Here is a 14,533-nt window from a genome sequence, read left to right on the forward strand (position 1 = left end):
GACTGTGTTCGCCGCTCTCGTTGTGCTATAAGTGTAGCCTGTTTTGTGGGCACAGGTTCGCCCAATAAAATCTAGTTTTGCTTTTCACAGTATTGCTACTGTGTTCTTTGACGTCACGACCACGTGACAATATAGCTTTCATTGATTACGAGAAAGTGTTTGATTCAGTCGAAAAATCAGCAGGCATGGAGGCATTACGGAATGAGGGTGTAGACGAGGTGTATGTAAAAATACTGAAAGATATCTATAGCAGCTCCACAGCCACCGTAGTCCTTCATAAAGAAAGCAACAAAATCCCAATAAAGAAAGGTGGCAGGCAGGGAGATACGTGCTCTCCAATGCTATTCATAGCGTGTTGACAGGAGGTGTTCACCCGCCGTGGTTGCTCAGTGGCTATGGTGTTGGGCTGCTGAGCACGAGGTCGCGGGATCGAATCCCGGCCATGGCGGCCGCATTTCGATGGGGGCGAAATGCGTAAACAGCCGTGTACTTAGATTTAGGTGCACGTTAAAGAACCCCAGGTGGTCGAAATTTCCGGAGTCCCCCACTACGGCGTGCCTCATAATCAGTAAGTGGTTTTGGCACGTAAAAACCCAATAATTAAATTAATTAATTAATTAATTAGGAGGTGTTCAGAGACCTGGAATGGAAGAATTGGGGATAAGAGTTAAGGGAGAATGCCTTAGTAACATGCGATTCGTTGATGATATTGCCTTGCTTAGTAACTCAGGGGACCAGTTGCAATGCATGCTCACTGACCTGGAGAGGCAAAGCAGAAGGGTGGGTCTAAAAATTAATCTGCAGAAAACTAAAGTAATGTTTAACAGTCTCGGAAGAGAACAGCAGTTTACGATAGGTAGCGAGGCACTGGAAGTGGTAAGGGAATACATCTGCTTAGGGGAGGTAGTGACCGCGGATCCGGATCATGAGAATGAAATAATCAGAAGAATAGGAATGGGCTCGGGTGCGTTTGGCAGGCATTCTCAGATCATGAACAGCAGGTTGCCATTATCCCTCAAAAGAAAAGTGTATAATAGCAGTGTCTTACCAATACTCAGCTACGGGGCAGGAACCTGGAGGCTTACGAAAAGGGTTCTACTTAAATTGAGGATGACGCAACAGAGCTTTCGAAAGAATAATGATGGGTGTAACGTTAAGGGATAAGAAAACAGCAGATTGGGTGAGGGAACAAACGCGAGTTAATGATATCTTAGTTGAAATTAAGAAAAGGAAATGGGCATGGGCAGGACACGTAATGAGGAGGGAAGATAACCAATGGTCATTAAGAGTTACAGAATGGATTCCAAGGGAAGGGGAGCGTAGCAGGGGGCGGCAGAAAGTTAGGTGGGCGGATGAGATTAAGAAGTTTGCAGGGACAAAATGGGCGCAATTAGTACATGACCGGGGTAGTTGAAGAAGTATGGGAGAGGCCTTTGCCCTGCAGTGGGCGTAATCAGGCTGATGATGATGATGATGATGATGAAGATGATGGTGTAAAATCTATGTCTTTGACTCAAGAGCATGCCGAGCGAATGAGTTGGCGGTTCGAACGGGGTGCGATAACGCTATCGCGTTCCACTCTTCAAGGGGAAGCTTAAGCGTCCTCCAATTTTTTTCATTTCTATTTTGCGGGTTGACGCGCGTTTATAGCGAATGGTGGGCATTATTCACATTTGTAGTAGTAAAGGTACCCCCCTCACTTGCATAGAAAACTTACCTTGAGTTGCCGCCCCCCACCCTGAAAAAAAATCTTGGGTGCGTGCCTGTGCCAGCGCTAACATTCGCGAATCTGCACTTCAGGTCGGTGACCTTGTCTGGTTTCAAAGTTAACCAAAGGCTGGAGTGGCATTGGGGTACAAAGTTAAAACCACGAATACTACTCAGTAGGGTGAGATGAGCTGGGCCTCTTTTGAGGTCAGAGATATTCAGAACAAGATTAGTTTTGAAGAAAGGCCCAGCAAAATGGATCACAATAAAAAGTAACAGTTTTGCCCGAAAGGCAAGCATCGATTGCATTAGCAAATTAGAAGATAGCTATACGAGTAAGGATAGCAGTGTTGCAGGCCGTGTATATTTGGAAACGTTCGCTCAATTAACAAGCATGGTGTCAGCGCGCACAAGCAAACACGAACACATCACACTCGATGACCGCGGACACTAGCCCTCAAAACGCTTGCGTAAGCAAACGCGGCAGCAGCAGCGAGCGAAGTGACCTTTGTTCTGTACAGCAATCGCAAAGGTATGAGTCGTCTGCAGATCGCTTCCAAAATAGGGCGTGCGCGACCGCGCGCCGCCGAGCACAGTACGCAATTGCTGGGGGAGTAGAAGCCGCCCCCTTCTATCCGGCTCTGCCTCTCCACTCCGTGTCCGAGATTGAGGCTCGATCCTCAGTTGCCCTTGCGCCCGGTCGCCAAATACGCATGTGCTACCGGAGGCCTAAGCGGCTCCCCTCTCCCTCCCTCCCATTTCGCGCGACGAAAGGTTTGGTCTCCGCCTTTTTCCCTCGCGCGCGCCATATTGAGCCGCGATGAGCGGCTCACCGTGGCAGGTTTTCACTCGCACATAAAGCATACGGCCCGTGGCGACGGTGTTATCGCCCTTGGCCTTTATACGTAACATCACAGCAATGGCGACGGCAAAAATGCGCCTGGAGTGTCCTTATATTTGCTATTGCAATAAAATGGGCGTCTATAGTGCACGAATATCTGCAATCTCAAAACGTGGACATGGGATGGAATAACAGTTCAAGAAAGCTGACAACCAAGTGAAATGCAAGTGAACGCGTAAATAGATTATCAGGATTCATCAAGACAAACGTCACAAATCCAGAGACGTAAATTGGATGAAAAATATGGAAACGAAGATGTTCATGGATATTTACAAAAACGACAAGATATCAGGAAATAAAATTTGTACGATAGCAAAAATAGTGCGTTGCTATTTGATACCCGAGCTGACTGTCTGAGGAGCAAAACATAGAGGTGACAATCTTCACAATAGGAGGAGGCAAGTGTCTGCAGCAGCAAACCTCCGGAGACGACTCATCACATTGTAATTGAATAACAACATATTAACCCTGCCCGCACCGTTGGGGACGTTGAATTTGCAGTATTGCTGAGTTTCGCATGGCTTGAATATATCACAGCAAAGATATTGCACTTCAATCTGTGCAAGGTAATGTACACTTCACTGCCCTGTCTGAACATTTTAAAGCAGTGCACTATGATCTGTACGAACTGATACTAAGAAAGGGAAAAATAACTGAACAAAAAACGGGGGCATCGTGCATTCTGAAGACTAGGCATCTCCATCACACGAACATAGCACTGAACATTTATGATGACTCAAATAATCTTTAAATGACCACAATTACAATAGCGTGGTTGATGAGGAACACATGACTTAAAACGTGATCGACTATTCCCACCACTTGAAAAAATCACAGCAAACATATTGCACTTGAACCTGTGCAAGGTAGTGTACACTTCACAGCGTTGTGTGAACATCCTAAAGCAATGCACCATGATCTCTACGAACTGACTAACAAAAAAAGAAAAGAAATATTGAATAAAAATTGGGGCATCGTGCATTCTGAAGACAAGGCATCCTCTACGCGCGAGCAATACATTGAACACTTATGGCGGCTCAATAAGTCATCACTAAATAAGCAGAATTAGTGTGGTTGACGAGGGACACATGAATGAAACAGAAAACACGACTATTCATTCTCATGGCTTAAAATATCATAGCAAAGATATTACACCTCAACTTATGCAAGGTAGTGTACCCTTCACTATCCCGTCAGAGCATGCCAAAACAGTGCGCCAAATGCGAAAAGACTGTGTACTTAGATTTAGGTACACGTTAAAGAATCCCAGGTGCTGCAAATTTCCAGAGTCTCACACTACGGCGTGCCTCACAATGAAATCTTTGTTTTGGCACGTAAAACCCCATAATTTATTTGTTTTAGAACAGTGCACCATGATCTGTATGTACCGAGATTAAGAAAAGAAAGAAAAAGAGCAGTGAACAAGAAATGGGAGCATCATGCATACCAATTGAGAGTAAGAAAATAAAGAAAACAAAGCACTGAACAAGAAACTGGAGCATCATGTACGATTAACACTATTTTGGAGCTTTTTCGTCAACGCTTTCATCAGTTCCAGCTGGGCAGTCAGGTACACTTGGCTGCTCCGCCTCTCCTCAAGAAGTGCGGCCCGCTCAGTCTTTCGCAGCTCAAGCTCCTGCTCCCTCAGCCTCACATTGTCGTCGTGCTGGCGGATGCGGAGCTGCATCTTGTCGTCGTGCTGGCGTATCTGGAGGGCCAGTCTCTCCCGGTCGAGTTCATGAGCGAGCGTGCGCATCTGCATTTCGTGTTCTGACCGGGCCTGCACATACGCCAGGGTACTTTCATTCTGCCCTCGTGTGCCTGCACAAATCGAACAAGAAGCATAAGAAATGTTCTGAAGCGTTTCAGAACTTCATGCTTTGAAGCACAGGCAGCGCTTTTTTGAAGGCTACTAATGCAGCATTGAGTACAAGGACACACACGTGTGTCTTGTACTCGGGCACAGTATAGAAAAACATGATGTCATCTGTATTAGTACATTACCTTACTTCAATACTAGAAAATGGCACCTTTCCAGCGAGAAAGGCCAGGAAAGGCTAAAAAAGAAAAGTAGAGGTGTGGTGGTGACATTACGAAGTTGTCTACCAAATTTACATCTTTAATTTCCATAACTTATGGTGTTTTTTACTGACAACTGTAACTGAAACTCCGACTGTAAGCATAAAAAAGTCAGCGACAACCAAAGGGGGATTCTCTCCACGATGAAGCAGTGACAATTGTCATTTTGAGGAATATCAATTTATTCCTGTGATCCTTCAGTTTTCTTTGGTTATGTGGATAAATATTAGAATGAACTAATGAAACCTGCAGTAGAAGTTGATAAATGCATTTTCCTAGCGCCGTGGGGACAAAAATCAAGCAGAATATAGAGCTTTGGGAGATGCCATCGCACTGCTTGCCATTGCTTTCCATTGCCACAGTGCCGCATGCGGCATAAAAAATGAAAGCAGATTCGTTACTGCTACCATGTTCGAATAGTGAGTGCTGCTATTGAACGACACAGATTTGAATTGCTGGCACGCACTTCACGTGCATTTGGACAACAGCACGCTGTGCATTTGTTTCCCCCAGCAATGTTAGATGATCATGGTAGGATGTGTGGCGGCCTCATGGTCGCACAGCAGCAGCCAGACACCCTTTCCCCTTTTCGACTCTATAAAATCTTATCGCATTGTGTGCGGGAAAGGGAAGTGGTGCGAGGGTTACTGGATGCACTATTACTGGATGCACTGCTAGTACCATAACGTATACAGCTTGTCTACGGTGCAAGAGGGAAATGAATGAATTAATGTGCGGTTTTTATTGGCGCAAGGGCCAGGTGTGGCCAAAGGGTGTCATGCCAGTGTTAGTGATTTCACACCGGAGTGTTGCATTCTATGAAGTTGATGTGACGTGGCTGTAAAGGGCCCTAAAAAATAGTCGCTCTAAAGTCCGTAAAATCTACGTGTAGTAGCTGTAGTAATTGTTATGGCGATGGCTAATGACGTGTACTATGAGCCTTAAAATACATTACGAAAATAATATGATATACAAAGCATGTCAGAATTAAGGACTGGCCACAGCACTACGGCCTCACCAAAGCCCTTGGAGACACAAGCTCCTGGAGGCATGTTTTATACAATACTGGTATCACAGCGGCATCCTCTGAAGAGAGGGAGCGCTACGAATGTATGGGGCTAATAACATGTAGGACAACATCATTGAAGGAACCGAGGACTGCTTTGGCGTTAAAAAAACATAACCGGATGAAGCGGGATACAATAGCGCTATGCCAGAGGAAAATGTTTCTTTCTCTCAGCTTTGGCTTCCCGACACTCAAGAAGGATGTGGAGGACGGTCACCCTCTCCCCGCATCAACCACAGGTTGAAGGTTCATTTCCAGAAAGTAGAAAACTATAGGTGCCAAATGTGTGTCCTATTCTGAGACGACAGAATAGGACATCTGTTCGCCGTGTTTTTGTTGCAAAGGGCGAAAAACCTAATTGTGGCTTTATTACCTGCAGTTTATTACTTGTTTCTGTGTCTCACATGCGTTTTCAGTTGTTTCGCAGTTTCTTTCGTAAGAAACGCTTCGTATCTGTGACAGGGACAGCAGTGGTAGGATTAATAGCATGTGATGCAATTGATGTGACGATCTGGTCCGCCAGAACGTTACCATCAATTCCCCTATGGCCGGGTACACAGTATATAATGATATGATGGTTAGCAAGATAAGCTTTACACAGCTAGGGATAGAGCTGAATAAGTACGGGATTTTTATGCTTACAGACTGACATCAAGGCTTTCACGACACTTAGAGAGTCTGTATATACAATCGCTTTTTGGAGTTTTGATTTCCTTATTTACGCTGCAAGAGGGAGTGAAACGAATAAGATAGTTACCGTGCAATGGCACACGGGCGTCATAGCCACCTGTGCCCACTGGTGACCTCTGTGTGGGGTTTTGGCTTGTGACGTCACTGGGACTAGCCGGCTGCCCTTTAGGTGTAAAAAAATGGAGTATAAGATTTCCACATGAATCAGGTAATTGACAAATCTGCAGAGTACAATCAAACTTTCTATATGGCTTCCATAATTCAGGAATAGAATCGATGTTATTTGTTTGTGTTGTTTAGTGTTTTAACATGTTAGTGTTATCTGCATGCTTAAGGGTCTAAAAATTGCTTTCAGATATTTCAGAAGTCCTAAATCTGCCACTCACACCAGCAGTTTTCTGTTACTGACTGACAACTAATAATTGCAGTGTCCGGCAATATTTTTCCATTTATGCAGGCCTACCGTATTTATTTAAGTATAGGCCACCCTTTATTTTCTGGAATGGTATCCAAAATGACCTATCGCCTCATACTAATTGCAAAAAAATGTCGATCTATATTCGTGAAAAATCTAACAATATTCATGAGCTAATGGCGTTCCTTCGACGCGCAGGCCATGAAGTCAGTCTGGAGATTATCCACACTGGCTTCAAGAAATGCTGCTATCCAACGAACTACGTTATGCTGCTATCCAACGAACAAAGTACGTTATTTGGGGTGCTGAGGATGCCTGCGAACTATGCAATGAGGATCACTTCTCTGGCAGTGCCAACGAGGATGCAGTTTAGGCAACAATCGACTACCATGATTTAGTAGCCGAACTTACGGTAAAGAAAGGGGTGTCATGCTCGAAGTTCTTAGTTATTCTAAAAAAATATGAGTTCTCTTTTGTCAATTGATTATTTATTTACAGCGAAATCAATATATAGGAGTCAACCTATATACAAGTACAGACGGTACTTGCATGAGCTCTGTATTGAACTACAATAAAGGATGAGAATGTTTGTGGGCAATATCCCTGAGGACTAAAAACATGCACAATATTTTTGCAAGCGTGTTTTAGGATTACTATTATTTTAAACATCTTTATTAGTGGATTTCAATAACCCTACACACAATGACATCTCATTCAGACTGAGTTTGAAAACAAAATCATCATTAAGTGAAAGTTAACTCAACCCACATTGCTTTAGCGAAACATGGAACAAATTTACATTTTAAGAAATATGAGAATACAACACTGGTATACCAAGACAATGCACAGGCTTGCATATTACTATAATATGCACACTGTCACATTTCATGGTCTATCTCCTGGAAATTTTTTATCCTCCTCGTATGGTGCCTTCAACCATGCATATTCTACAACGATGTCCTTCCACCTGTAGCAATGTATACAAGCAAACTAAATGCTAGAGGGTTAAAATGTTTCACACTTGTAGCAGGAATTTCCTTGAGCTGTTTCTTTGCCTTGTCATACTTCTTCACATTGGCAAACATTTAGGGACTATGTACATACATACATGGTACACTCAATCTTCATTTTGGCTTGCATTAATGGCCAACAAACCATCACTCTGGCAGACTTTATAAAAACAAGCTTGCCAGCGAGCTGCTCATAACAAAGGCAATTTTACTAATGCCCCTTGGGCATTGGCTAGATCTGCTTCTTACATAATGCGAGTCTTGACACGCTGCAATGCCGTGTTAGTGTTCACATCTAAATTGGCTGACAACAAAATGAAAATACAAGGACTTTAGGAAATTTATGTGTTTACCTTGTTTTGTGTTGTGCTCTGCGTTGCCATCACAAAAGTTCATGCAGTGAGTCAGCAACAAAATCACGATAACATGATAGTCCAGCAACACATTTTAAAAAAAAAGTGGGAGACGGCACCATAGTGGCACCCTGCTCCTTTTCTCTCCACTCAAAATCACCCTATGGACCTTTGGTACAAACTGAACCGCTGTAAGACAATCAAGAGTTTTGTGTGCACTTCTTTGTACAACTCACTTTTTTTGTTGAAATTGAGTTTGAAGAGCAGATGGAGCCAAAGAATGAATATCAAGTTACTTGCAAAATTGGCCAATAATGCAGAAACAATTCATCAAAAGTTGTAAGACACGCATGGAAATGACGCCCTAAACGAAAGGACTGTGGTAAAGTGGGTCCAGTATTTTGGGGGGAAGGCCTTGAAGGACTTCAAGGACGATGCAAGATATGGATTCCACTCCACCTCGTGCGAATTGGAAACATTGGTTCTGTACGTTCTCTTGCGTTCCGTGACAGCCGAATGACTGCTAGAATGATGGCAGAAGCACTTGTTTTTGGGAAAGTTGTATGTTTACCAGATTATGACATAACGTTTGGAAAAGACACGTTTGCAACAAGATGGTGTCAAAACCGATAACTCCTGTGCAAAAGTTTGAGCAAGAACAATGTGACATCGATTGGAAGGGTTAAGTTTACAGAATACATTTTTCTAAAGTGCGGTAATTGGCAAAGAGACAAATTTACAAGTACACCAAACTGAAGTCGCTGAGAAAAAGGTGAAATAATAAAAGTCGTGCTCATTGTGTTTCTTGCCATGTAATGGTGCACCACGAATTTTTGTGTTAAGGTAAAACAATCAATGCAGCTTTCTACATGTAGGCCCTGAAGCATCTGAAAAGTTTGTGTGATAGCAAAAGAACCTTACAGCCTGAAATAGCACAAAGCACCTAAAAAGAATGTTCACAATGGTCAAATGCTGTCCATCCAGCCCATTCAATACACTGGCTGGTGAAGTACCACTGCTGAGCAGTTTGGTGAGTACACAGTATGAGCAAATGCACTGTTCTGTGGAAATCAGCAATGTGGTGGAAGTTTCATGAAAGCAAAGAATTGTGTTATCCACCCGAGAGTAGCCTAGAGCTACTAGGAAACCCATTTTTTTTTCTATAAAGAAAGCTGCACAGTTCCAAGAAAATTCATCCTGGCCTAATTGGGATTGAATATTGGACTAATTCAGTTTCTCCACGGACTGAGCTAACTAGCGGACAGCATGAGGAACAACTAATTGATAATTCAAAGCACCAGAATACTGATAGAGTAAATGAGTTCTGCGGAAATTTAGAAAGTGGCACCCATTATATGAGCACATTAACAATGTCTTCAAGACAACAGGTAACAGGATACTTGAAGAATCGAGTACAAGAGGTACTATTTTACTGAGCTTTTGTCATATGCACTGAGAATAAGGTACCTTTACATACGACAACATGGCTCAGGCGACGCAGGCTATTCACTTGAGGACCGCCTGCCTGGGTCGTAGGGCTGATCTTGTGACTCCTGTTGTGCTGACATCTGCTGCACATCGCTGTTCTCCCCTACAGATAGAAAAGAGCATACATTTTCGTGAAATTTCAAAGATAAAACCAGTAGCTTTGCTAACACTTAGGGCAGGTTCCTTGTACTGGTTCCCAACAGGTTAATCATAGAGAGGTGCGTGTGGTGCGTAAAGAAATCGCGGGAGAAAGCTGCACTTCCAAGAAGCAGCAGCACAGTTGTACAAGATTTACACATACTTAACTGCAGTCCCATAATAAATAACAGGCTTGAGGCCTTTAGATTATGGTAAACCTGCAGCTAAAAGGAACATGGTATGCATACTTCAATGCAAGCTTTCAGGAAGCCATACAGTGGCCTATCTTAGGTGTGAAATGAATAAAGATAGCTATACATATGGTACGGCACAAGGGCACGCAGCATTGTATTTAGCAATCGAGTTGAGTGCTAATATCTCAACTCATGCGTGTCACCCGCCCCAAAGAAGAAGAATAAACGAAAAAATGAAGTAACAAGTCTCCTACCAAAATCAGTAGATGAGGTGGCGAAGCACTCCAAGGCGGCTGTCTGGCGGGCGTTGGACAGGCGCTCCTTTGGCCGTGTGGCGTTCGCAGCAGCGCAGGCAGGCCTGCCCTTAGTGACACGGTGGCTCCGCACCGCCTTGGCGGGCGGTAGCTCCACTCACGTGCCAGGTCTGCTACCTGTTGTAGCAGCCTGTGCATGACCTCGTAATCTTCCTCTGTACCTGATCTAGTAAAGCAAACAGGCGCTTTTAGAAAATTTGGCCGAAACGTGTTAGCTTAGGGTATCGACGGGTAATAAATGTCTGGAACACTTACTTTCTTTTGTTTTTCATGTCCTCCCGCAAGAACTGCTCCAGGAGGAGGTCCAACTTTTCCCTGACGCTTCGGACTTTCCGCACCACTTGGGTGAGGTCGCAGAGTTTTTCTGTGATTTTCACCCAGATCGCGCCATCGTCGAAGGGGTTTAGCGACAATGCTTCCTCTAATATAATAACATCGTCACTCGGCATGAATCGCCTGCGCGAACGGACGGCGGGCGGGGCAGCCATTTTGTAGTTCTTTTTTTTTTTGCTTGTCTTGACTCCGCTAATTCGGCCGTCGGTGTAGACGCGGTAATCTGGCCACCTGGGTCGGAGCGGAGGGTGCCGGTATCCGGCAATCCGGTAACCCAATCCGGTATCCGGCAAATGCATGCGCATGCGCAGTTCGCACCCAGTAAAACGCCTCAACGCTAACGGGGCGGCTTTCCGGACAAGCTAAAGCTCTCTAATGACACCAGGGACCGCATTCTCGTCTCTAGCGCTTCCGAGGCTGGGCTGTCGGGTCAACCACCACCGCTTGCGTAATCTCTTTGGTTGTCGCCACTACCGTGGATGTCGCAACGCTATTGTGGCCCTAAAAGCCGAGCACTTGTGGGAGCGTAGTGCCCTCAAGGTGAGTTGGCGACACTTCAACACACTGGACTATGACATGCATCACTTCCTCTTGAGTCCCCACATGCACGGCAGACGGCACTTAGCACCGTTCGGGATGTGTCAAAGCGCTGCCGGTACAGGAGAGTTCGGAGTGCTCCCGCGCGCGCTTCAAATAGTAGTGCACTCCCCGTGTCATTGTCGCAGAAGTTCTCCGTAGCTGGGGAGAACTCATGTGCGCGGTAGAGCTCTAGGGTCAATTTGCTGAGCATGGCAGAGCCCCAATGCTCTGTTTCGACCTGGCGTACGCGTTGTTTCGTCTCGTGGCTCAGCTTCAGAGCTCCTGTCGTCTGTAGCGGCTGGGCAAAGAAGCCGAACTTGCAGCTCAGCGTGCCCACTCGAGAGGTCCACGGAGTCTGGGTGCCTCTGAAGCCCATGTAACGGAAGAGACGGCGCGCCCATCTCTGGTCTTCCATTCGGTGAAGTTGACCCTCAAAGGCCACCTTGCTGCTCGCTTCACGCGCCTCGAATGACGACCACCCCAGGTCGCCTTGTATGGCCTCAACGGCAACGCGTCCGTGGCAGCCGAGAGCCACGCGTCCCACTTCACGCTGCCCGCGCTCAAGCCACGCTCGGGTAGCGGCTGAAACGCACACTACCGCGTTGGTAAAGGTTAGCGCTGGGACGTGGACATTCTTCCATAGTTCGCGAACAAGTATGTATCGGTTGCACCCCCACATTAACCGCCGTCGCAGCACGGCACTGGCTCTCCGGCATGCTCGTCGCAAGTGTTCTTCTTGCGCCCCAAGGAGATCCGGTGATGAAGAGAGGACAACACCAAGGTAGCGATACTCAGTGGCCATGGGACGGTGCCATTGTCCGGTAAAAGGACCGCTGGTTTTTTGGTTTGCCAGAAAACTGTAGAACAGCGGATTTCTTTGGGTTGAAGGAGGCGAGATGGGGGGCGCTCAAGATGACGAGTCGCTGGAGGTCAACGATGTTTTCTGCCAGGAGCACCAGATTGTCGGCGAAGGCCAGTCCAGGCAGCATCCTGGTGTAGGGCAGTCCCTCGCTGAGAAACTGGAACGGGAATCCCAGCCTCGAGTCAATCAGCCTTCGCTCCAGCCCCAATACATATAAGATATACAGTAGCGGGGAGCGCGGGCAACCTTGCTTCAGACCCCGCCGCACCGGCACTGGCAGAGATTGCTCAGACAGGCAGCAGCTGTGTTGTTTTCGTAGAGCCGTCCCAGAATGTCTATCAGCGGTGGTGGCATGTTCAAGGCGGACATTCGGCTAAGCATTGGTTCGTGAGGGACGCTGTCATACCCCTATGCTACATCGAGGAAGCATGCGACCAGACTCCATGATTCCTTTCGGGCCAGCTCAATGGTCTGGCTCAGGATGAACGGATTGTCTTCCAGGCGCCGATTTTATCTAAACCCGTTCTGTAGCTCAGTCAGGGCATCCGAGCACTCTGCCCAGGCGCTCGGCCAGCTCTTCGCCACCAGAGTGAAAAGCCGGTATAGCATGCTGGTTCGTCACCGTGGTGGGTCGGTAGTCTTGTACGTATGAGGCCCGCGTCCCCATCTTTCTTGAGGACGAGACGCACGCGACCGCACTACCACTCTGCAGGAACTGGCTCTCCAGCTAGAATCTCGGTGAAAATGCGAGCCAGGCTATCGCGTCCCAGGTTTTTCACCAAGCCTGCAGGTATCGCGTCCCTGGGCGCTGCCCAAGTCCACCCGAGCAAGCGCGCGGTCCAGCGCGAGTCACTCGCTATTCGCATTCATACAGACCTGCCTTTTCCCTTCGGTTGCAGTGCGCAGCGCGGTGTCGTACAGCTGCGTCATGTGCCGGGTGAAGTGTTCTGCGATGACACTGACAAGCTCGCCTGTTGTTTCCTTTTTAGGTACTTGTGGGACGCGTTTTCGGTCGAGTGTTGACACGTACGCTCAGACCTTTCTGCTTCCTTGGCACCCAGGAGTTGTGATGGACCTCAGCTTGGCGTGGTCGCGCGCCACGATTTTGCACTGTACCACTCGCTGCATGACGCGCTTGCAGGCCAGGTACTGGTCCCACAGATGCTGGCACTCGTTTTAGGGAGTCACCTTAGCGCGGGGCTGACGGTTGGCCACGCGACACACGCCCGGTGCCGCCCTCACCTCCCCGTCCCACCAGCCATTGCGTCGCACACCACCCCGCAAGTTGGATCGTATCTCGTAGGTATGATGCGCCGCAGTTCCCCAACAAATTGTTCGTAGTTCCTTGGCGGTGCAACCTGCAGACGTAGCTCAATGTCTCGTGCAACGGTCTCGTACGTTGAGGCAGGTAGGTACCTCTGCGATGGCTCACGCTGCTCCTTGCGTCGATTTTGCCAAATAGCGGCGGTGAAGGTGCCATTGATGCGATTGTGATCGCTGCTGGCGCTAACCTGTCCCGTTTCGTTGATGTGGACGTGCTGAACGTGTTGCGCTAACTTGTGGGACGCTAGAACGTAATCGATGCAGCTGCCGCTGGTCCTATCGCACCACGTGAAATGGCCTTCGCAGTGTGGTCGGAGATTGAGCACCTCCAGTGACATCTCCTGAGCTGTCTGTAGTAGGAGGTTACCATTTGGATCTTAAAAGCCGTCCAGGGCCTGGATGTGGCCCTGAAGGTCGCCCTCATGCACTGCATCCTCGCTGATGCAGCGCATGATGTGCACATTGTCTGCGTTGCATCTGCGATCGACTGCAATGTAGACAATGCGTATGCAGTGCAATGGGTATGCAGTAAGGGGTACGCAGTGGCGCCATCTATGGGAAGTCGGCATGCAGTCGGCAGTCCGCAGTCGGTATATTGTGCTGCTAGCAGAATCAGCAGGTGACCTCCAACACCAGCTCGACATCTGCTCCCAAGTCACAGGAACCGACCAGCTAAGGCTTAACACTGAGAAAACACAGTGAATGGGGATAAATACAAACAACACTAACAATGAATTCACCCTCCAAGGGAACCTCGTCAAAAAAACATCGGAATACAAATACCTCGGCATAACTCTCAGTGACCAATCAAACTTTCTGGATCCGCATCAAAAAGCACTAGTAAAAAAATCTAATTGCCTCAAAGGCCGCATCTGGCACTTGGCCAGACATTCATATAACCCATACACTGTCGGACGCACACTGTGGAAGGGAGTAGCAGTACCAGCGACAACATACGCAGACGATGTCCTGGCCTACTCCAGTGAAACCATAAAATGCCTGGAGCGTCACCAAACAGAACTAGGCCATTGGCTGCTAGGGGGCAGCATAGCCACTGCAAATGCAGCATAGCCACTGCAAA

This window comes from Dermacentor andersoni, chromosome 1, assembly GCF_023375885.2.
Source record: "Dermacentor andersoni chromosome 1, qqDerAnde1_hic_scaffold, whole genome shotgun sequence".
Classification (NCBI taxonomy): Eukaryota; Metazoa; Arthropoda; class Arachnida; order Ixodida; family Ixodidae; genus Dermacentor; species Dermacentor andersoni.